Raw genomic sequence first — 23,220 nt, 5'->3', positions numbered from 1 at the left:
TCTAAGTAAGGAAACACTCCAGGCACCCCCATACCCATTCCTCACTCTGCATCCTTAATTGCATCAGCACATCCTTGAATCATTTCATCTGTCTGTGTGATGAGTACACTGGCACTAATCCAAAGAAAAACTTTGTTTTCACTGTGCAAGTGTTTTTGTTAATGAAATATAGCAATAGAAAAATATGCTTAGTTGACAGAGGCAATGCAGAAACAGAAAGTCTCAAGCACCCTGATCCACAACTGTTTAGATCTCCACAGTCTCAGCACTGGGATAACTTATTGCTTTACCACATCCGTTTTCTAATCTAGATCTTAATTCCTAACCCTGGAATTTTCTGGCTAAAATCAATATATGAAGCAAAATAACCAAAAATACAGGATCGAGTAGATCAAATTTGCTTCAAGGTAATGCTTCAATTGTATCATATTACTAGTGATGTGAACAATCAGGTGTCAGATATCTTCAATGCTAATGATCATATCTAACTGTGCATAATAAACTACACAAGGATCAAAATATTGGGGGGGTAGAAGAATATCCAGATTCAGAAGCATTGGAAATAAATGGCTCACATTTTGGATTTTGCACATGATTAGCAATAGCACAATTTCACCCCAGATAATACCTCCCAGTATTTGAGGAAAGTAGAGCCTGAGAATCTCAAGAACGCTGTTGAGCTAATCAGGCTGGATTTCAAAGAGAAAAGCAGCTTGTAATCTTCAGAAGCTTGGTGATCTGTTTCCCTCTGGGTATTAGAGAATGATGCGATATTGCAAAAAGAAACACAAGCAGAACAAGTTAACGAACAAGAGAAGAGTAGCAGATACAATGGAGTCTAAATAAATACATCTTCAAAAGTGAGTATTTTTTTCTTAAGGATTGCAGAACAGGAGGTTTCGGATTTCCTTGCCCTGAACAAATGCTGGTCGTACACAGAGCGCCTAAAATCAATACTCAGGTTCTCTTTTGCAATACAAGTCAGCACATAATCAAAGCCATATTACCTGCAGCATAGAAAATCAGATGACCACGATGTATGTAAAATACAGGGCAATTTTATGGAGAAAGAAAAAGTAACTTTTAAAAGCTAAGTACTGTCTTCTTCCTGTCTTCAGCTGGTTTCGCAAGTGGTCTGCTCGGCAATGATGCACACAGAAAGGCATGTGTCTGATAGAAAGATATGCAAATAAAACTGGAAAAACCCAGTCCAAAGCCAATCGAGTTGTTTGGCATACATGAAAGGTTACACCACTATTGGCCTGACGTCATAGGTTCGCAAACTAGAGGCGTGGAAGCACAGTGCAAATGACTAACAGAAGGTGGCCCAACCTACATAAAGACATTGTAGTCAAGGACAACAAAACAGGCACATACAAAATAAAAAGACAATAAATTCAAGTCAGTTACTTCAACATGAGAACTCAGCCAACTTTAGCATTATATTCCAGATATTAAGTTACATCAGCAAAGCCACAACCAATCCCAGCACCATAACACAGAATGTTAAGCAATGCTGAAAAACAGATCTCTGAAAGAATTAACCTACCCATCAGCATGCTATAAACAGAATAGCATTTCAAGGGAAGATAAGGTGGGGGAATGAACCCCTGAAGTATGAATCACAAATGTTGTGAGTAATCTAATCATGCAAAAAAAAAGGTCATCCCTCCTCCCCCTCAACCTTTTCTTGGTTCCAAACTTTCAAATTACCACCAGCTTGCTATTCTCAGATTTATTACAAGATGTTTGTGAGAGTATTCTCACACCTTTGGTCTCACTGTTTCATGAAACAAACAGCTCTTTTAGTCATAAATCAATTCTGACAGAGCAATATTTCTTTAACCACGGTAGAGTAATTCAGACCAGCAATTGAACTTGTTTTCTGTTTGTTCTGCAGCTTAATTTTCAACCTGGGTATTCTTGAGAGTATCAAAAAACTCCAGTACAACTTAACCCGATTTTATTCTCTCATGCTGGCCTTCAAAAGCAAACAAAAGCCTACTCTCCAAGGACTAAATGTCTTTATGTGAAGAAAACCATAGAGTCCCAACCCACCACTGTATGGCATGGCAAAACCATAGTCTAGCATTAAAAGATAAGACTGTGTGGAGAAGCAGTTATTTAGCTAAAGAAATCCTTGCAGTTGTATGCAGAGTTTGTCTGGATTCAGCTTATGATATATAATTTCACAACATAAAATGTAAAATATTTTAATTTCTGTTCAGATCCTAGGGGATCATGAAGGTCGATCAACCCCACTCAAACCATCAGCATTCAGAGAATTTTTTATCTTCTTGGATGCCTGAGAGAGAAAAATGCTTTTTCAACTCACTTGACCACATTCTCATGACCCACAAAAATCGGCATTCTGCAGCTGTTGAGATGCAAAAGTTCACTTTCTACATTACACTCAGCAGCAGTAGTACTGCATTCCTACTACCCAACGTAATTTCAGTATATAATTTTAACTCACCGTCATATGCATTGATTCTCAATCCTGACAAAATGCCAAAAAAAGTTTCCTCCTGCACAAATATTAAGCAAAATACTTAATAGATAATGATTTACTTTTTGTGGCCCTTGCGGCCTCCCATCTGTCCCATTTCCCCATGTAACTTATTCCCCCTCACATGCCCATCAACTTCCCTTTGAATCTTTTGCCACTTGCCTACAATAAGGGTGAACGTACAGCAGCCAATTAATCTACCACCACATCCTTGTGATGTGGGAGGAAACTGGAGCACCCAAGGGTGGTCAAGGTGAAAATGTGGAAACTGCACACAGGCAGAAGCCAGGGTCAGGATCGAACCTGGGTCCCTAGAGCTACGAGACAATAGCACTAACTGCTGTGCCAAAGTGCCACTATTAGTACTAAATTAACAGTGCTGATTCTACAGTGCATCTTTTTTTAAGAGGATTTGTAACTACAAGTTAATTGGTAATTGGTTTATTGTCAACATAGGGCAGGCACGGTAGTGTAGCGGTTAGTGTAACGCTATTACAGTGCCAGCGACCCAGGTTCAATTCCGGCCATTGTCTGTAAGGAGTTTGTATGTTCTCCTTGTCTCTGCGTGGGTTTCATCTGGGTGCTCCAGTTTCCTCCCACATTCCAAAGACATACAGGTTAGGAAGTTGTGGGCATGCTATGCTGGCGCCGGAAGCATGGCGACACTTGCGGGCTGCCCCCAGAACACTCTATGCAAAAAAAAATGCATTTCACTGTGTGTTTCGATGTACATGTGACTAATAAAGACATCTTATCTTGTATGTACCGAGATACAGTGAAAAACTTTATTTTGCATGCCATCCATACAAATCATTCCAAGCATAAGTACATCAAGCTGGTACAAAGGGAAAAGCAATAACAGAATACAGAACATAACGTTACTGTTATAGAGAAAGCGCAGTGCAGGTAGACAATAAGGTGTAAGGGCCACGAGGTAGATTGAGAGATCAAGAGTTCATCTTTATCATGCAAGAGGTCTGTTCAAGAGTCTTATAGCAGCGGGATAGAAGTTGTCCTCGAATCTGGTGGTACCTAGTCTCAAGCTTTTGTATCTTCAGGGGAAGGGGAGAACAGAGAATGACTGGGGCAACACAATATTAAATACATATGTGGAAATGATGATGGGAGTGAACAAGACAAGATTTTAAGGACTTTTATCAGAGAATGATAGGTTTTCGTTGATATTATGACCTGGCCTTTCTACACATGGTGAACGAAAACAAAGTACCCTAATGTAAAGCAAAGTTGAGGGTGAGGGAAATAACTGGACAAAAGTGAGATGGGAAGGAGAGGAATGAAAGCACAAGGAGCAGGCAATAATATGAGAGGAGGAGGAATGTGGGAAGCAGAATGTCTGGATGAGGTGCTACTTCCTTAATAATCCCAGAATCTGAATGAAAATATGACTCGCATTGAAGTATTTTTATGTAAAATGCACTGCTAACATTTGCATTGCGTGTTATGTTGTACTAGTATAAGATTCAGTGATTCGCAATGCACTGTAAATTACTACTTTGTGGTTAAGGGAAGTTCCTCTTCATACAGTAAACAAGTATGTCACTTTTATTTTGTTCGAAAACAAAGTGACACTGAATTAGGATAGGTTCTTTCCCAGTTATCAATCTATCCCCCAAACCTTCTATCAAAACAGTCACTTCAAAGTTGTTTTGATTGAAATGCAAAAGATTTTGGCTGAGGCAATTGCTCAGACTGTAATGAAGATGCAATCGTTTTTGATACTCATGGTCTCTAGATTACACCCTCCAAAAATCCTAGCCCATAATGAATTGTGCTTGTATTCTATCAAGCAGAAAATCCAACTCATCTGTCATCCTGCCCTCCCCCAAGTCATCACATTACATCAAATCATCACGCCAGCAGCTCTACTTTGTTAGGAGGTTGTGGAGACTTGGTATGTCACCAAAGACTCTTGCAAATTTCTACAGATGTATGGTGGACAGCATTCTGACTGGTAGCATCACAGCCTGGTATGGATGCTCCAATGCACAGGAACACAAGAGGTTGCAGAGGATTGTAGACTCAGCCAGCTCCATTACGGGCACAACCCTCCCCGCCATCAAGGACATCCTCAAGAGGCGGTGCCTCAAGGTGGTGGCATCCATCACTAAGGACCCTCACCACCCGGGACATGCCCTCTTCTTGACACTACTATCGAGGAGGAGGTACAGGAGCCCGAAGACCCACACTCAGAGATTTAGGAACAGATTCTTCCCCTCCACCATCAGATTTCTCAACGGTCCATGAACCCATGAACACTACCTCGTTATTCCTTTTTTTTTGCACTATTTATTTTGCAATTTATAGTAATTTTATGTCTTTGCACCATACTGCTGCTGCAAAACGACAAATGTCACAACCTACAAGTCAGTGATAATAAACCTGGTTCTGATTAAATGCTCTTTGCGGCCATGCCATTCCAAATCTTTGCTATCTCCTCCAGCCCAAAGTCTGTCTTACCCAGCACATCAACATCAACTTTCATTCATATAGCACCTTTATCAAAGCAAAACTTCAGAAGGTGCTTCACAGGCGTATTATCAAGCAAAATTTGACAATGAGCCACATCAGACAAGACAAGTAACAAAAAGATGCATCAAAAAGGTAGATTTTAAGAAAAAGAGCTGAAGGAAGAAAGAGAGAGAACAATGTGGAGAGGTTTAGGGAAGGTACTTCAGAGCTTAAGGGCCTGGTAACTGAAGGCACAGATGTCATTCAGGCAATTAAATTGGAATTTAATCAAGAGGTCAGAATTGGAGAAGCACTATAGTTTGGACTTGGAAGTGGCTCCCATGGAGTATAACCTTGCAGAAGACACAAGGCGTGGCAGAAGAAAAACTGGAGCAAGACGGGAGTTTAGAATTATAGGAAGGACATTATTACACTGGAGGGGGTACAGAGGAGATTCACCGGGATATTTCTTGGGATTGATCATCTCAGTTATGAGGGGACTGGATAGACGGGTTTATTTTCCTTGAAGAGGAGAGACCTGATATTATAAAGGGCATAAATATGATAGATAGAAGGAAACTTTTCCCCATAGCAGAGGTGTGTAAAACCAGGGGGCATGGGTTTAAGACAAAGGGTGGGAGGCTTAGAGGGGATCTGAGGAAGAATTTGCTGATTTGGAGGATGGTTGGAAGCTGAATGCACTGGCTGGAGATTCTCACTACATTTAAGTATTTAGACAAGCAATTAAATAACCAAGGCATAGAACAATACAGGCCAAGTTCTGGAAAATGGGATGGACATGGTAGGTCAAGGGGCCTGTTTCTGTGCTGTATGACTTTATGGCTGAGGTTAATCAGCAACACAATGTAACACTCTGGTACTCCACCAGATAAGGGCAGCAATTCAATGTTGTAACTTATTGAATAAGCTTCCTGCTGAATTAAAGTAATACATTCTCAAACTATAACATGTTTAAACTTAGAAAAAATTAGGAGTGGTACTGTTGATCCTTCGCTTAAATTTGAGGAAGTCTGGAGTCCATTTATTCAGTATTTCCATATGATATAAGCAGACCTTTTTCAAATCCCTTTCAATAAACTTTGAATGTAGAGGAGCGGAGCTAACAACATAATAATGTTTTTTTTAACCGAAGAAATATCAGTCGAGCTTTTTTGTTTGAAGTTTTTGGTTCATTTTTGTTTATTATTATTTTTTTAATTTGGGGGTTCTCTTTTCACTTAATTAAATTTCTTATTAAATTCTTTTTTTAATCATGCTTACTTAGTAAGAAATTGGGAGGTTCAGATTATATATTTTACTCCCTGCGAGTGTATATATTAACTGTTATTGTTATCCCGATCTCTTCGCACTATATGTATAATCACTAATGTTATGTATATTAATTTGAAATTAATTTGAAATTTAATGAAAAGATTGAAAAAGAATTAAAGTAATACAATGAATACAAATAAAAAGGTTTAACTAGCAGAAGAACTAAATGACAAAAAGAAATTGAGGTCTAAGCATGTAACAACAGGAAAGAACTTGTCAATAATCCTCTCAAAGCTATCGGTATGATAAGTGAACCAACATCATCATCTTTTTCCAGGCCAACATACCCAGCACTGAGGTCTTAATTAAACTCCAACAACTCTGCTGGGAAGGTTATGTTATCTGCATGCCAGAAACCAGACCCACAAAACCCTCAGCATTACCCTGGAAAAAGTTTTGGGGAGGAGATGGAAGAAGATTCAAGTATGTTCTCCACGCTGCCTCAACACAAACAAAATTAACACCCTCATTGACTCCTGCGAATTTCTTTGCCCATGACTGATTAAAATGGAGAAGAAGTATCCACGGTGGCACTGATTTCCCAGAGTTTCTTCGCCAGGAATATGTGGAAGCCCGGAGAAAATGACAGAAGGATCACACCACTTCCCACAGCACCCACCTGCAACAGAACCTGCAGAACCCACACTGGCTTCATCAGACTCTTCAGGACTGGAGTGGAAGCAAATCATTTTTTACCATGAGAGGTCATTGAAGCAGAGAGGTTTATCTAAATGACTAAGGGTCACAACCACAATGGCAAAAAATACGGCAGCAGAAACCTAGAGTAGATCTTTCCAGGTACAATCCTTTAGAATGTCACAGCTAAATGCCTAAATAACAAGAGCTTGTATCTAAACCCAATAAAAATAATTTGGCTAATAAAAACAGGAAGATTTTTTAAAATTCTAGAAATTTATGGAGCATTTTCTCTGAAGTTATGAATTTCTCTGCATGCCACAAACACTTTAGTACAACATTTTAAACATTTAGATTGCCTAGTGTAAGGAAAAGGTCAATAAAATTATAATTTTGTGAAGCCCATGCAGAAAAGGTAATGACTTTTATAAGACTTTATTGCAATTGATAAAGCATCAAGCTGTGGTAAAATATGTCACATAATTCAAAACGAAAAGGGCCTCTGGCAGCAATCTGCTTCTATGTAATCAGATTAACTTGGAAACAGCAAAGATAAAGATTCTTCCAACCTTCAGGCAGAAATGAATGTAATCACTCAGAGAAGGCTAAGTTACATGATCAATGAAGAATAAAATGATACACCTTAGACAAAGTAGACTAGCTTAGATAACTTATCAACTAAAAATTCAAATTGAGACTTTAAACGTAAAAGGATAAAAACAGGCAATACTAAAATAAAATGATAAAAAACATAATTTTACACCCTCTTTCTAACAGTGGGTTACTTTCCTGATGCACAGATTAGTCAGGAGCATGTTCCATCTACCGATTCCAGCCAATTTTAAAGTTACATTGAAATAAACCTCAAAATGCAATTGTAAACATCAGTGTGTCAATTTAATCTCACATTCACAGACCAATAAAAAGAACTCTTCAATAATAACCGGAATTCATCAACCAATCTGCTATGGAAGCTCTAAAAATGTAGCAACAACCACAAAGAGGAAGTATCTGCAATTTTCAATTTTTCTTATAAATTTAGTGTAACACAATGATATAAAGCATGAAAGATTTATATCATTGATTTATGCATATTTACTTTTATTTTGACAGGTAATTAGTATAAGCTTTTAATGGTATACTGTCATTGATAAGTTGTCTGCCTCCGGATCTTTAATTTTGTGCATTCCTGAAAATTCAAATCAATAATAATCAAACAAATGCCTGAGAAATGCCTATTAAAAAAAGTCAGTTCTGCCGAGCCGACAGTTAAAGCTTAGCAGTGCAGTAATGGGTGCTAATATTCTGTACTTTCAAATACATTTCAGGATAGGCTGGCAACTTCAGAGCACAGATGACAGCGGCAGCTAAAACAGCCACCAATGGTGATATTGGAAGCAGACGAGAGAGTTAACTATACCAAACATGGGTAATTTGATGGTAGTTATTCCACTGTTTGGGCTGAATGTTTGAAATGCAAAACACATCAGCACCAAGTGCCAGTGTTGCCAGTGACATCCTCGTCCTGCAAAAAAAAGTGGCGCAGCTCGTAAAGCCGCTGTCTCGCAGTGCCAGAGACTGGGTTCAATCGTGATCTCAGATACGGGTTTCTTCCAGGTGCTCCAGTTTCCTTCCACATCCCAAAGATGTGCAGATTGGTAGATTAATTGGCTGTGAGTGTGCAGGTGAATGGCAGAATCTGGGAGGAGTTGAGGTGAATGTAGGGAGAATAGAAGAGTGGGATTAATGTAGAATGAGTGTAAATGGGCAGGTGATGGTCGGCATGGACTCAGTGGGCCGAAGGGCCTGTTTCCACGCTGTACCTCTCTGTGACTCTGAGAATGTAGCTCGGAGAAAGCAACTTACCACCAAATTGCTCATCGACATTTTAAAAATAGCTCTTGTTACTTTGGCATTTAATTGTGACATTCTAATCCACAAAGTACCTACACAAGAGGAATGTTTGTAGATCTGAGCTTGCAAGTATTGTTATCATTTCGAAAATTAAACTTAAATCACTGTGCTGGACTAATTCCTTTAACGTTTTTAAAGCCACAACAAGATTTGTAGCTGAAAGGAATATAGTGCAATTTACAGGGCTGGGCTTTAGGAAAGCATTAGGTCAAGAATTTACACAGGAATTATGAACTCATAGGTGCAAAAGTAATTAAACTATCAAGTTAATAAAGTAATGATGGTTCTGAATGGTAATTAATTAAGATGACTAGTTCAATGTTGCAATTTATCAATATTCTTGATAGGGAGATAATAAAGAATGAATCAAAGTTTGAGAACAATTTAATTATAGTGAAAAGCTAAACAGACTGGGGCTATAAAGTATTCTAGTGAATAAATGAAGGATCAGAAAAATGGCAAATGGTAAATAACAAACTATATAGATTGGAGGAACAGCACCTCATATTCCGTCTTGGTAGTCTCCAACCTGACAGCATCAACGTCGATTTCTCTAACTTCCAGTAACCACTCCACCTCCCCCCTCCTTTTTGTTTTCCCTTATCCCTCTGGCCCCTTTACCCCTTCTCTTTCCCCTCCACCACCCACACCTTCCTCCCTCTGGTTCCCCACCTCTTTCCCTTCATTCCATGGTCCACTGTTCCCTCCCATCAGATTCCATCTTCTTCAGCCTTTTGCCTCCTCCACCTATTGCCTCCCACTTCCCCCTCCCCCACTTACCTACCTTTCCCCTCTCACCTGGATTCACCCAATACCTGTGCTCCTCCCCCCTCCCCACACCCTTTTATTCTGGCTTCTGCCCTCCTTCTTTCCAGTCCTGATGACGGATCTCAGCCCAAAACGTCGACTGTTCATTTCCCTCCATAGATGCTGCCTGACCCGCTGAGTTCCTCCACCATCTTGTGTGTGTTAACAAACTATAGAGATATGTTACAATATGTCCTAAAGAGAAATATCATTCCACGTGAATTTACAATTGTAGGGCAGAGGGGAAGAGAAATTAGTTGCAATATTTGAGCAAACATTAAAAAAACATATTGCCAACACCAAAGTTATGCAATGTTTTATTGTGTAATCAGAAGCACAGAATTTAAAGCATTCCACAGGCAAAATACCCCCGATTATGACTGCAAATATTATTTGGCATCCAGCAAAAGATTTTACTCTCAAATAAAGCAACAATGAAAACAAGACAATGCTTAACAGTCACCTTCTCCCCCACTTAGGCTTTCCTTTGGAATTAAGGATGACTTATTTAGGTGAAATTCCCAACTCGAAGAAAAAGAATTCACTATTCCTCATCACCTTTCATAGCTTTAGAATGTATAAAGTGCTTTACATTCAATGGAGTGCTATTCCAGTGTTTCCACGTTGGAATCAGAGTAGCCAATGTTCAGTGAGCTCCCACAGACCAGACAACGATGAAACAGTTTATTTTGCAAACAACTTGGATGTGGAGATAAATATTGGCAAAACAATATTGTGAAGCAGCTGTCAGAAGTTATGGATTGCATGCAGTTCCTCAGCATTTTTTTTAATATTGTCAAGTTTTATAGCTGCAAGATGAAAAATCACATGGGAGTTCACTTACTTACTTACTTATTATGACACAGAAAGTTGCTATTCAGCCCCTAGAGTCTGTGCTGGTGCCCTGTAGAGCAATCCCATTCTCCCATCCTATTTCCTTGCAGTCAGGCGACTTAATCTCTTTCACATGCCCATCAACTCTCCTTTGACTCTTTGCCAGGTACTTAAGTGGTAATTTACAGTAGCCAGATGCATGTCATGAGGGCATACAGCGTGGAAACAGACCCTTTGACCTAGCATGTTCATGCCAACCATCAAGCACCCCTATCCCTCTCTATTCTCTCCAGATTCTACCATTCACCTGCACACTTGGGGCATTTTACAGTCATCAATTTACTTAGCAGCCAGCATGTCTTTGGTATGTGGGAGCAAACTGGAGCACTTGGAGAAAACCCACAAAGTTACAGGGAGAGCCTGCAAGCTCCAGGCAGACAGCACCCGAGGTCGGAATTGAACCTGTGTCACTGGAGCTAAGAGGCAACAGCTCTCCTAGCTGTGCCACTTTGCCACCTTCTTTGGAATGTGACAGGGAACTGGAACACCCAGTGAAAATCCAATGTGGTCACGGAGAGAGTGTGCAAACTTCACGCACTGGAGGTCAGGATCAAACAAGTGACATTAGCAGTGATGCTAACTGATGTGCCACAATGTCACATACTTCAGGGTGGTGAATAACCATGGGATTAAGGATATGTGCACACAAAACAAACCAAGCAATACAATGTGATGCAGGGAGCACAAGTCCTGTGGTCTCACACAAGTGATCAGCGTGATGCAAGGTAGGGATGAGGGAACAGCATGCAGAAGCAGGTGCTGTTGCTCCAGTGACCAAGGCATTGTGAGGAACTTGGAAGCACCACCTTGCAAGACAAAGGCAAGACACTTTGGGTCAAGTTAGAGCCACAAGCAGAAGTGGTGGGTGGGAATTGTCAGGGTTTGGAAGTACATAACTTGTGAGCAGCCTTCAATAGAGAAATAAAGGACTGCAGATGCTAGAATCTAGATGAAAAACACTATGATGCTGGAGGAACTCAGCAGGCCAGGCAGCATCCGTGGAGAAAATGTTGTGGCTACCTGTGTACAAGAAGTGAAAGTACAAGCCAGGCATAACCTGCCTACCCATTCTTGTAATTCCTACTCACAGGGAGTAGACCTTCTCTCAGAGGCTGGGGGTGGGGGGGGGGGGGGGGGGGGGAGCGCGGGGAGACGACCTGATAGAAGTATATAAAATTATGAGAGGCATAGATAGGGTAGGTGGTCAGAGTCTTTCTCCCAGGGTGGAAATGTCAAATACTAGAGGGCATAGGTTTAAGGTGAGAGGGGGAAAGTTTAAAGAAGATTTGTGAGGCAAGTTTTTTTTACACAGAGTGCTAGGTGCCTGGAAGGCACTGCCAGGGGAGGCGGTGGAGGCAGATATGATAGCAATGTTTAAGAGGCATTTAGATAGGTACATGAACATGCAGGGAATGGAGGGATATAGATCATGTGCAGGCAGATAGGTTTGGTTTAGATTGGCATCATGGTCGGCACAGACATGGTGGGCCGAAAGGCCTGTTCCTGTGCTGTATTGTTCTATGTTCATTTGTGGCAGAGAAGAGATGTCTGCATCTGGGCTTAAATGGGCTTGCTGGAGCATAAAGCTTTATAACCACCAGGAGAAACAGTGATATTGTTCATGTGCACACTTCATTTCAATACGAACCGCATAAGGGAAAATTAGATATTTAAAAAAAATTTGATCTCTAGTTTCAGACACTACTATTGCCAGCTTCTCAAATAAGTCACTTTTGCATCACGTTCTGCAGATGTACATGTTTGCAAGAATTAATCACATATTCCACGTCCTATTTAACATAACATGAAAAGCATTAACATACATTTTAATTGTAATCAGTGGGCAGTTCAAATCTCCAGTTTGTAGCCTGCAGAAAAGAGAGACTAAGAATTTGCACCATTTTGTTTCTAATCACTGGGAAAAACTCGAGGGGCTGGATCATCGAATCAAAGTAGATCTATTTTAACAATTGTATTGTGGAATCTCACTTAACTCAGCATCCTAGTGTGTGTGTGTCTGTGTGTGTGTCTGTGTGTGTGTGTGTGTGTGTGTGGAAAAAGGTAGCTTGAAAGACTGCAAGCCAAAACATCATTACATCAAGCACAAAGGATAAATCACTGTAAGAGTTATGGAATTGTAAATAAATTTACCACAATATAATGAGCAATATGACAAACACTAGCCCTCAGTGAATTAATCTCACTTCATTTCCCCTCTTGCTTATTTGCCAGTTATACTAAATTTGTCATTCAATAATGGGTCTGACAGAGGTATTTAAAAAAAAACGAGAGATCTAGTCAAAGTTCTAGAGACACTGTTCCCATTGGAAGCAAAGTCAAGAACCACAGAATGAAGGAAACTGCCAAAACAACCAACCATGGTACCAAGGAAGAGGTTTCATTTAAAAACTCACTGAGTAGTTGGGAATGCAGATGCACTGCCAGCATTTGAGGTAGGGATGGAGGAATATTTAATCATGCTGTTCAAAATGAGACTGGATTAGAACTTGAAAAGAAAAAAACAACTGCAAGTCTATCGTGTGAAGGCAGGGGAGTGAAACCACCTGGATTGTTCCTGCATATAACCACATGGGCTCAATGGGCCAAATGGCCTCCTTCCATGCTGCAGATGTAGTTCTGTGAATTATTTAAGGGGCTGAACTTCTCCATCAAAGATCAAGAATCTATCACTCCACGTTGAATAAATTCATGGACCAATTATCCAAAGCTGTCTGGGATAGAAAATTCCAGGGATTCTTGAGACTCTTGGGTTAGCAATGGAAAAATTGCAGACATAGTTCACACTCATAGGATCTATGCTCACAGAGCACACAATAGACAGAAGAATGCTCAGTCTGATGTTTCTGGGTCAAATAGCCTGCTAAGGTTCACTGACAAGGCTAATACATGAATAACAAGCACCTGGGTAAGGCATTAAAGAGAACCTTCAGAAAATGAACAGATGGGCAACAGAAGATTGGCAAGACTTAAATTTTTTTGAACTATCAATGGTATTTTCTGATACTAGAAGCTGTGGCAATAGTATATAATAAAGTCAGCATGTGATAATACATATTAAGGTGTAACTTTCATAAGCTCCTACTGAAAGATTTCAAGAGGTTTACTGATTATAATTAATGTTCTTTTTCAAACTAACCTATCAGCAATACAGTAGCAAACTATTATAGATGAAAAACACGATGATGCTGGAGGAACTCAGCAGGCCAGGCAGCATCTGTGGAGAAAAGCAAGGTCCTGACCTGAAACGTTGACCGCCTGCTTTTCTCCACGGATGCTGCCTGGCCTGCTGAGTTCCTCCAGCATCATCGTGTTTTTCATCTAGATTCCAGCATCTGCAATCTTTTATTTCTCTAGCAAACTATTATATACAATTTAACAGAAAGACAGTAGGCTACTTTAAAAATTCTGACAACTTGTTGCAAAGCCTGGACAGAAATTGCTCCTGCCACTTGTGCTGGCTTTTTGTGGTTTAATAGTCTATTTAACAGATTGCCCAAGGCTCCTGAACCTGCCTAACACATTTTGAAATGCTAATCAACTGCTCTTGCACACATTAGAGTTTACCTTGCTGGATTAATTAGGGCTCACTACAGTGTAATTCCTGTAATCTTAGGTACATTGATGAAGATTTTATATTATTAAAATCACAAAATATGTTAATATTACAGCTTTTCCTTTCAACCTTTCAAATAAAGTCTATGGGAAAAGATGAAATTCCTACCCAACAGCTAATTTACAAAGCTAACCTCACAAAGCAAATTTCTTCATCTGAACTAGCATTCAATATCTCCAGTTTAAACTTCACCTGATCAGGTTATTGAGTTATAAAGGAGAGTGAAATCTATGTGCCTATAGATTTGTAAAGCACCTTGGCCTTTTGGCCCACCAGGTCCGCGCCAACCTTTCTTCCCATCTGCACTTAACCCCGTTTGTCTGCATTAGGTCTGTATCCTTTTATACCTTTAAAGATTGATTGATTTACTAAGTGCCAAAAGCAGCTGGGTCTCCTGGCATTTCCCTACTGTATTTAGTTCACCAAGTTGAGGGAAATACATCATCTAGTGCCACACAGGCTTTGTCTTGGGGATTCTTATAAGCATTTGCTGAAGCAACTTACATTTTATTTTAAATTGTGCAGAAAAACCAGGTTTCACTTGCTTATTATATGATATATTTCAGCTTCATAGTCCTGTTAATAGCATTTAAACTCTATTTAACACACATCACTTCCTAAGCTTATGTATGTTGCACCTTTCTTTTAATAAAAATATATCCTCTGTCAATATTATGAAAACATTTCTTTCTATAGCAGATGTAACCATAAAATGTACCGGGATGCTTTATTAAACACATGAAGAGATATCAAGACAAGAGACCAAAAACTAGGTCAAAGAAGAACATTTTAAGAAACAACTCAGAGAAGGAGTGTGAGGCTTGATAATAAAAAAGACATGCATTTATATAAAAACCTTTCACTAATTTTTCCTCAGTTTATAGTCAATGAAATACTTTGGACCTGCAGTAATGTTGGAGAGTCAACCGCTCTCACAAAGCAATCAAGATAACCAGTTTTGGAAATGTCAGGTAAGTGACAAGCATTGCCCAGGATACCTGGGAAAACTACTGCTCTTCATCAAGCTAGTGTCTTGGCATTTTTAATGTCATCCCAACAAGGGAAACAGGGCCTCAGTTAGTCAGGAAAGGAGACAAGGTCGGAGGGATGGGGAGGAAGGGAGAGAAGAATTGGAGGGGAGCAGATAGAGGAAGAGGGGGAAGAATGGGGGGAAAGGAGAGAAGAATGGGGAAGAGGGAAGGAAGAACGGGGAAGAAAAGGGGAAGAAGAGAGGGAAAAATGGGGTAAAGGAGTGTAGAATGGGAGGAGGAAGAAAGAGAAGTGGGAATGGGGAAGAGGGAGACGAGTGAATAGAGGTAAAGGGGAAGACAGTGGGGTCTGGATCTTCTCCCACCCCAAGGACAGTGGGGTCTGGACCTTCTCCCACCCCCAGGACAGTGGGGTCTGGACCTTCCCTCACCCCCAGGACAGTGGGGTCTGGACCTTCCCTCACCCCCAGGACAGTGGGGTCTGGACCTTCCCTCACCCCCAGGACAGTGGGGTCTGGATCTTCTCCCAGCCCCAGGACAGTGGGGTCTGGATCTTCTCCCAGCCCCAGGACAGTGGGGTCTGGATCTTCTCCCAGCCCCAGGACAGTGGGGTCTGGATCTTCTCCCAGCCCCAGGACAGTGGGGTCTGGATCTTCTCCCAGCCCCAGGACAGTGGGGTCTGGATCTTCTCCCAGCCCCAGGACAGTGGGGTCTGGATCTTCTCCCAGCCCCAGGACAGTGGGGTCTGGACCTTCTCCCAGCCCCAGGACAGTGGGGTCTGGACCTTCCCTCACCCCCAGGACAGTGGGGTCTGGATCTCCCAGCCCCAGGACAGTGGGGTCTGGATCTTCTCCCACCCCAAGGACAGTGGGGTCTGGATCTTCTCCCACCCCAAGGACAGTGGGGTCTGGATCTTCTCCCAGCCCCAGGACAGTGGGGTCTGGATCTTCTCCCAGCCCCAGGATAGTGGGGTCTGGACCTTCTCCCAGCCCCAGGACAGTGGGGTCTGGACCTTCTCCCAGCCCCAGGACAGTGGGGTCTGGACCTTCTCCCAGCCCCAGGACAGTGGGGTCTGGATCTTCTCCCAGCCCCAGGACAGTGGGGTCTGGATCTTCTCCCAGCCCCAGGACAGTGGGGTCTGGATCTTCTCCCAGCCCCAGGACAGTGGGGTCTGGATCTTCTCCCAGCCCCAGGACAGTGGGGTCTGGATCTTCTCCCAGCCCCAGGACAGTGGGGTCTGGATCTTCTCCCAGCCCCAGGACAGTGGGGTCTGGATCTTCTCCCAGCCCCAGGACAGTGGGGTCTGGATCTTCTCCCAGCCCCAGGACAGTGGGGTCTGGATCTTCTCCCAGCCCCAGGACAGTGGGGTCTGGATCTTCTCCCAGCCCCAGGACAGTGGGGTCTGGATCTTCTCCCAGCCCCAGGACAGTGGGGTCTGGATCTTCTCCCAGCCCCAGGACAGTGGGGTCTGGATCTTCTCCCAGCCCCAGGACAGTGGGGTCTGGACCTTCCCTCACCCCCAGAACTGTGGGGTCTGGATCTTCCCCCATCCCCAGGATAGTGGGGTTTGGATCTTCCTTCACCCTCAGGACAGTGGGGTCTGGACCTTCCCTCACCCCCAGGACAATGGGGTCTGGATCTTCTCCCAGCCCCAGGACAGTGGGGTCTGGATGTTCCTTCACCCCCAGGACAGTGCGGTCTGGATGTCCCCTCACTCCCTGTGGGGTCTGGATCTACCCCCACCCCCAGAACAGTGGGATCTGGATCTACCCCCACCCCAAGGACAGTGGGGTCTGGATCTTCCCCCACCCCCAGGACAGTGGGGTCTGGATCTTCCCCCACCCCCAGGACAGTGGGGTCCGGATCTCCCCTCACCCCCAGGACAGTGGGGTCTGGATCTCCCCTCACCCCCAGGACAGTGGGGTCTGGATCTATCCCCACCCCCAGGACAGTGGGGTCTGGATCTTCCCCCACCCCCAGGACAGTGGGGTCTGGATCTTCCCCCACCCCCAGGACAGTGGGGTCCGGATCTCCCCTCACCCCCAGGACAGTGGGGTCTGGATCTTCTCCCACCCCCAGGACAGTGGGGTCTGGATCTTCTCCCACCCCCAGGACAGTGGGGTCTGGATCTCCCCTCACCCCCAGGACAGTGGGGTCTGGATCTCCCCTCACCCCCAGGACAGTGGGGTCTGAATCTAACCCACCCCCAGGACAGTGGGGTCTGGATGTCCCCTCACCCCCTGTGGGGTCTGGACCCTCTGGATGGGGGGTGAGGGAGAATGCCCTCTGCCTGTCTCTCTCTGCCCAGCCCCACAGCCGGGTCTGCCCGGACCAGACACTCTTTGGCCGGCTGCAATGACAGACCAGCGTCTGCAGACTGCAGCGGGCCGCCAGCCCCCCGACTGCACAGCCCCCGTGAGAGGAAGAAGAATTAAACGGTAAACGCTTTGCTGCACGATCTTCTTACCCGCAAATCCCTGCGGTTGACATTTTGAAACCTCCTCGTCCGCCAACTGTCCGAAATTTCAAGGAACTAGCTAACAAACCACCAACTGTTTGCCCCACGCATGCGCGGACCTCGAGGTGCAATCTGGGAGTTGTAGTTTGCGCTTCCCTTTCAAAACCGCCATTAACGGCTGGATGGACTACACTTCCCAGAATGCACTCTGCCGCAAGTCCCACCCTCCGGGCGGAGCCGCCCCTAGCACCGCCCCTTTCCGCGGTCGATTGGATCGAACTGAGTCGGACTATTGCGGGACTCTGAAGACTATTGGCTACTGTGGACGTCAGTCACAGCTCCTTCCAATAGCCACGCAGGAGATGCGGAGATTGACAGGCGGCGGCGGTACATTACCCCGCAAGGAAGGCCGCCTGTCCTTTTGGCGGTCGACGTTGAGGAGAGAGGTTCGTTGAATGGGTGGGGGGGTTAAAGACGATCAAAAATACCGTTAAAAGTTTATAAATTGGTAAAAAATGGTGCAATATCGTGGTATAAATACCTTTGGGAAGAGTTAGGCTGAAGGTTTGAGTTTGGTCACTTTACTTCCAGTCTCTAGCAATGAGGTTCGGTGCGTGGTTGGAAATCAGTGATCTGACCTGTTTTTATTATTTAATTCTTTGGTGAAAGTTCTTCCCTCCAGAGCCCACTGCAGGATCTGGGACCTGCCCTGTTGCAGGCTGACGCTACGTGTCTCCTTCCATTAGCCCTGGATCTGTAGACTAGGATCTGGCCCTTTTAGTCCCCTAATTGTCCACACTAATTTAATTTGCCTACATTAGGCTTGTCTCCCTCTTCTCCCTTCTTACATCTGCTCAAATGCCCTTTAAAAGGTAATTGTTTCTGCCTCTGCCGTCTCTTGCAGGTTGTTCCAGATATTCACCACCCTCTTGGGGGGGGGGGGGAATTTGCCCTCAGATCTCCTTTAACTTTTGCCCCTTTCTTTAAACCTGTGCCCCTCTAGAAAAAGACTGCTTATCCTACCACTTGTAATTTTATGAACTTCGCTCTTGAGCCTCCTATGGGCAGAAACCCAGCCTAACCAATATCTCCTTATAACTACAGCCTTCCATTCTTGGCAACATTCCTGGTCACATCTATTGGTAATTGAAGCTTATTTTCAACTCTGGTGTGAAATAAATGCAGAAATTTAACAATTTTTGTAAAATGTAGGATGTAGTCACTAGTAAGAACAGTATAGTACAGATGCATTTTGAATTGCTGCAGTCCTGAAGATCTACTATTGTTAATGAGTAGAGTTCCTGGGTTTAGATCTAGTGGTGAAGGAATATTGTGATGTGACTTGGAAGCAGGATGTTTTGCCCTGGATGATTTCATGAAGGTTCATGTGTCCAGACAAGTGGAGGGCATGCTAGTCACAAGCAGTTGATGGAAAGGCTTTGGTATTCAGTGAATCACTTGTCACTGAATATCAAAATTTATCTTTATTTAATTCTTTGAAGAATGTTCTTCCCTCCAGAGCCCATTGCTGGAGCTTGGACCTGCCCTGTTAGACTGATGCCATGTGGCTTCTTTCATTAGCCCTAGATTTGTCACTTTGGTCAGGATTGTATCAATGCTAGTGCTATTTGCTGGGTTGGGTGGTTAGATTGTTACTGCTTTATAAATCTGTCTCTTGCATTTTCCATTTATTTACCCATGCTTGAATGCTGTCTTGCTGCATGCAGCATGGCTAAATGCCATTGTCCCCACTGGAATGGGGCAGTGGAGTACAGATCTTCAACACAACTTAGTACCTTGGCCTTTGTATCCTGTCTTTTTGTCCTTTGTGTGGAGTTAATTGAATTGAGGATGGCTCTCTGCTAGGATGCCTGAGCTCTTCAGTCTGAATCAGTTTGCAAATGCTACTGCATTGTGACACATTGCAGTGTTCTAGTGAATGCAATTGGTTTTTAGACTTCCTTGTTCTGCTAACAGTTTAATTACCCATCACCATTTGCAGCTGGATAAAATGGCTGCAGAGCTTTGATCTGATTGGAATTGCTTATTCTATCTGCTCCATGGTAGATTTTAGATATTTATTTGTCATGTGTACATCAAAACACAGTGAAATGTCTTTTTGCATTGCTAAGAATGTGCTGGGGGCAGCCTGCAAGTGTCACCACTCTTCTGGCACCAACATAGCATGCCCACAGCTCCTAACCTTATGTCTTTGGAATGTGGGAGGAAACTGGAGCATGTGGAGGAAACTATGCAGACATGGGGAGAATGTACAAACTCCTTGCAGCCAGCAGCAGGAATTGAATCCAGATTGCTGGCACTAATAGCATTGCACTAACTACTATGCTATTGTGCAATGCTCTGGTGTTAATTGGATCCAATAAAATCAAGGTACTGAAGTATACAACTTAGCTATAATTAATCATTGACTGGTATAACAGTTGCCTTGAATATGGCCAATGTCAATGCAGTTTTGTATTTTTAACAAAAGGATGTTTCAATCTACCTTGATAATTGTAGTGTTGACTATAGGAAGGATTTCTTAGCAATAGTGCAGAAATTCACCAGGCTTTTCCTTGGAATGGAGGGATTGGATAGGCTAGGTTTATTCTCACTAGAACACGAGGCTAAGATGTGATCTTGAAAGTTCATAAAATTGCAGGGCATGGATGGTCAGTTTTTTCCCTCGGGACGGGGTAGTCTAAAACTACAGGGCACATGTTTAAGGTGAGGGAGGAATTTAAAGGAGATTCCACCCTCTTCCCCCCCCCCCCCCCAACAGTCTGGTTGAACAAGCTGCTAGAGGCAGATACAGTTAGAACATTCACAAGGCATTTGGGCTGTACTTTGGTAGGAAAGGTGTAGTGGAATATAGGCCAAATGTGAGCAAGTAGGATTAGTCTAAATGGACAGCATAGATGAGATGGTCCGAAAGGGCCTCTTTGTGCTGTACAATCCTATTTGTCTTTTGGTGACTTTTGAACTTGGCCACTGGGTGTCAGCATGGCTCAAACTAAATTTGTTAGGCTGTGCTGCCATCTGATGGTCAAATCTTTAACATAAAACAGCATGTCACTTGGCAATTTATCTGTATTTTTAAAAAAAAGTTAGAACAGGAATGAGGCTGTGTATCCCTAGGAAATGTGTGGCCTATTTTCTTGAACAAAGGTGTAAATGGGTTCATTTAAACATTTTTTATTCCAGGTGTCCTTAAAATGGCAGTATTTATCACGACTTTGCAGAGATGGGCTGGAAGATTGTATTACATACCTGCAAATTGGCCTAATCAACATGCCTGGAGTCTTGGGAGAGTAGGTGCCTGATTCCCTCCAATTATTCAGTAAGTTACTTTAATTCACATTGGAAGATAGTTTTGGGCAATGTGTTTATATAGTGTACTGCAAGAGTCAAAGGAACTAGTCTTACCAAAGTCTGCTTGTATGCCAGCTATAGTTTTGTACACTTTTGGATTGTCCCTGAATTATGCAAGACAAGTACACAAACTCAGATTTAATTTGATCTGGATAATCAGTGAGAAACTTGTCTATTACAAATATTGAGCCTATGATGAATCTTTTTACTTCTGACATCTCCACTGAATGTGTTGCATTTAGCAATACTTGATTACACACTTGTGGCTGAGGCTCTATTTTAAATTGGGTGATCTGATGATGCCTGGGTCCACTGCTGCTTACACTGTGTGTAATTTCAGGTTCGTAATTGATGGTGAGACCAGTCACCATGTGAGCAACCATTTGATATAAACTGGTAAGTGAGTAGAGCAATCTGTGAATCAGTTCAATGGCAAAGGCCTTGTTCCAGAAATGCCACCTGTTGAATATGAAATACTGGTTTGCAGCATCTCAGGATGCCACTGTACAATGCAAGATGCCTGGAGTTTGAAACTAGTAAAACTTAAATTCTAGTAATGTTGAATCTGCCCCTATTTCAGGCATCCCCAATGAAGGTATTGTGAAGTGATGCTTAATTATGTTTGAGGCACTTAATTTTAAATGCAGTGGAATTACTTGACCTCTGCAGAGTAATTTCAAATGCAAGTACCTTTTCCTGAATGGTGCCACATTTGATTTTATTTCAACAGTTAAGCTACTAATGACTAAAACTGTTAAAGTATTAATAATAGGTATATTATAAATTTGCAGATGCTGGTAATCTGAAATTTAAAAATGTCAAACATGCAACAGGTCAGACAGCATCTGTGAAAATGAAGTAATTCAATATTTCAGGTCTGGGACCCTTCATTAGAAATGCTTTCAGGCAGCATCTATGGATGGGGTGAAAGATCAGCCTGTATTGTCAACTGTTTGTCTCCACAGATGCTCCTGATCTATCTCCAGCATTTTTTTTACTTGTGGTTGTAACTGAATATATTGCCTGATTTGTTAAGTACATCAGGTAGCTTTCTTTGAAAGTCCTGCTGTTAATTGAGGGAGAAGTAATGAAGTGCATGTTTGCTCACCATGTTTGATATGCATACTTGACTGGTTCACTCTTAATGTTAAGTAGTTTGCATTTGAAATAATACTTGGGCATAAATTGATTAAATAGGCTGTCAGTACCTGAACTGGGTACTGTTTGAAGTTGTCCCTTGATCTCAGAATATTTTTAACCTAGCTTGTATTTGAGCATAACTTCAGAATGACTAGTCATTAGTATACTGATCATTTTGTGAATTATTTTAGATCCAATGTAGTTCCAGGCTGGATTCTTGTAGAGGACTCATCTGCTGGACCTGGGAGCTTGAGGTGAGTTGCTCTGCATTAGTTCAGGAAATTGCAGATTTGATTAACCATTTTAATCATTGTGGCGTATAAAGAATGTATTTTCAGGCTATTTTTGCACAATTCCTGAGCCCGTGATGAATCTTTAATTCTGACACCTCGAATGAGTATTGCATTAGCAATGCTTGATTACATTACCTGGCTGAGGCTCTTGCATGTGTATCAACTGTTGGAATTGGAAATGTGATGGCACTGACCTGATGCTTTTACTGTTGCAGGATGGAGATTTAGCTGGGTGACTTCTGAAACTTGGTACAGCAGAAGTTGGACTTGCTGCTTGTACTAAAATGTGTTCAAGGTGTATTTTTTGTACTCTGCCTTAATAAAGAATTTGCTATTTAATATTTGTCCTTGTGTATGGATTTTAGTCCTGGTTCTATCAGGCTAGATTTGCTGAACTTCAGCTGATTGAATTGGTTTGGTTTTTAAGTATACAGCTGCTTTTGGCTGGTACTATGTCAAACATTTCAGAACTCCTGTAGAAGCAAAAACAAATGTTGTCCTTTCAAGGCTTCAACTATCTTCTGACTTGCATTCAGTGGCCATAGTAACATCTGAAAGCATTAGTTCAATGACTAGGTGATCTATTGAGATTTATGCAAGGAAACTCCCTACAGAAACAAGAGGATGGCATAATTTGCATTCACCTTGAGCACACTGCTTTTTGCTATTACCCTCAGACATGGACTCTGGTGCAGACAGTAAGTTTGGTGCAAAGGTTGGTCTTGGTTTCTGTAACCACTGATGGAATAATTGAGTGAAAAATCTGTTCTAGA

General features: G+C 42.5%; 1 protein-coding gene, 1 long non-coding RNA gene and 2 other non-coding genes across 6 annotated transcripts in view; 3 read left to right on the top strand and 1 right to left on the bottom strand.

Moving 5' to 3' along the window:
• traf7 (TNF receptor-associated factor 7) overlaps window positions 1–17,764 on the bottom strand; it is a 72,575-nt gene extending 54,811 nt beyond the window's left edge. Inside the window, exon 1 of one of the 2 annotated variants that reach the window (XM_052021604.1) lies at window positions 17,652–17,764. The gene's annotated coding sequence lies outside the window, so the exon portion shown is untranslated. Of the gene's footprint in view, window positions 1–1,007; window positions 1,148–17,651 lie in introns of those variants that run through there. The other variant, XM_052021605.1, reaches the window with a different exon arrangement.
• Window positions 17,765–17,984: 220 nt separating this feature from the next.
• LOC127573598 (uncharacterized) lies at window positions 17,985–22,786 on the top strand. Of its 2 annotated transcripts, none has more exons than XR_007956787.1 (5): window positions 17,985–18,088; window positions 20,847–20,982; window positions 21,355–21,410; window positions 22,346–22,408; window positions 22,663–22,786. It is a non-coding gene; the product is annotated as an uncharacterized LOC127573598 (long non-coding RNA). The 2 variants fall into 2 exon arrangements; XR_007956786.1 differs by lacking the exon at window positions 17,985–18,088 and adding an exon at window positions 18,746–18,784.
• Window positions 21,202–21,289, top strand: LOC127573964 (small nucleolar RNA SNORD60). Its single transcript, XR_007956850.1, has one exon. It is a non-coding gene; the product is annotated as a small nucleolar RNA SNORD60 (small nucleolar RNA).
• On the top strand, window positions 22,514–22,595 carry LOC127573963 (small nucleolar RNA SNORD60). The gene has a single exon (XR_007956849.1). It is a non-coding gene; the product is annotated as a small nucleolar RNA SNORD60 (small nucleolar RNA).
• Window positions 22,787–23,220: the final 434 nt, after the last annotated feature.

Source organism: Pristis pectinata, chromosome 8 (genome assembly GCF_009764475.1).
Source record: "Pristis pectinata isolate sPriPec2 chromosome 8, sPriPec2.1.pri, whole genome shotgun sequence".
Taxonomy (NCBI): Eukaryota; Metazoa; Chordata; class Chondrichthyes; order Rhinopristiformes; family Pristidae; genus Pristis; species Pristis pectinata.
The sequence above is the reverse complement of the archived record's forward strand: the minus strand, read 5'-3'. Positions and strand labels throughout refer to the sequence as shown.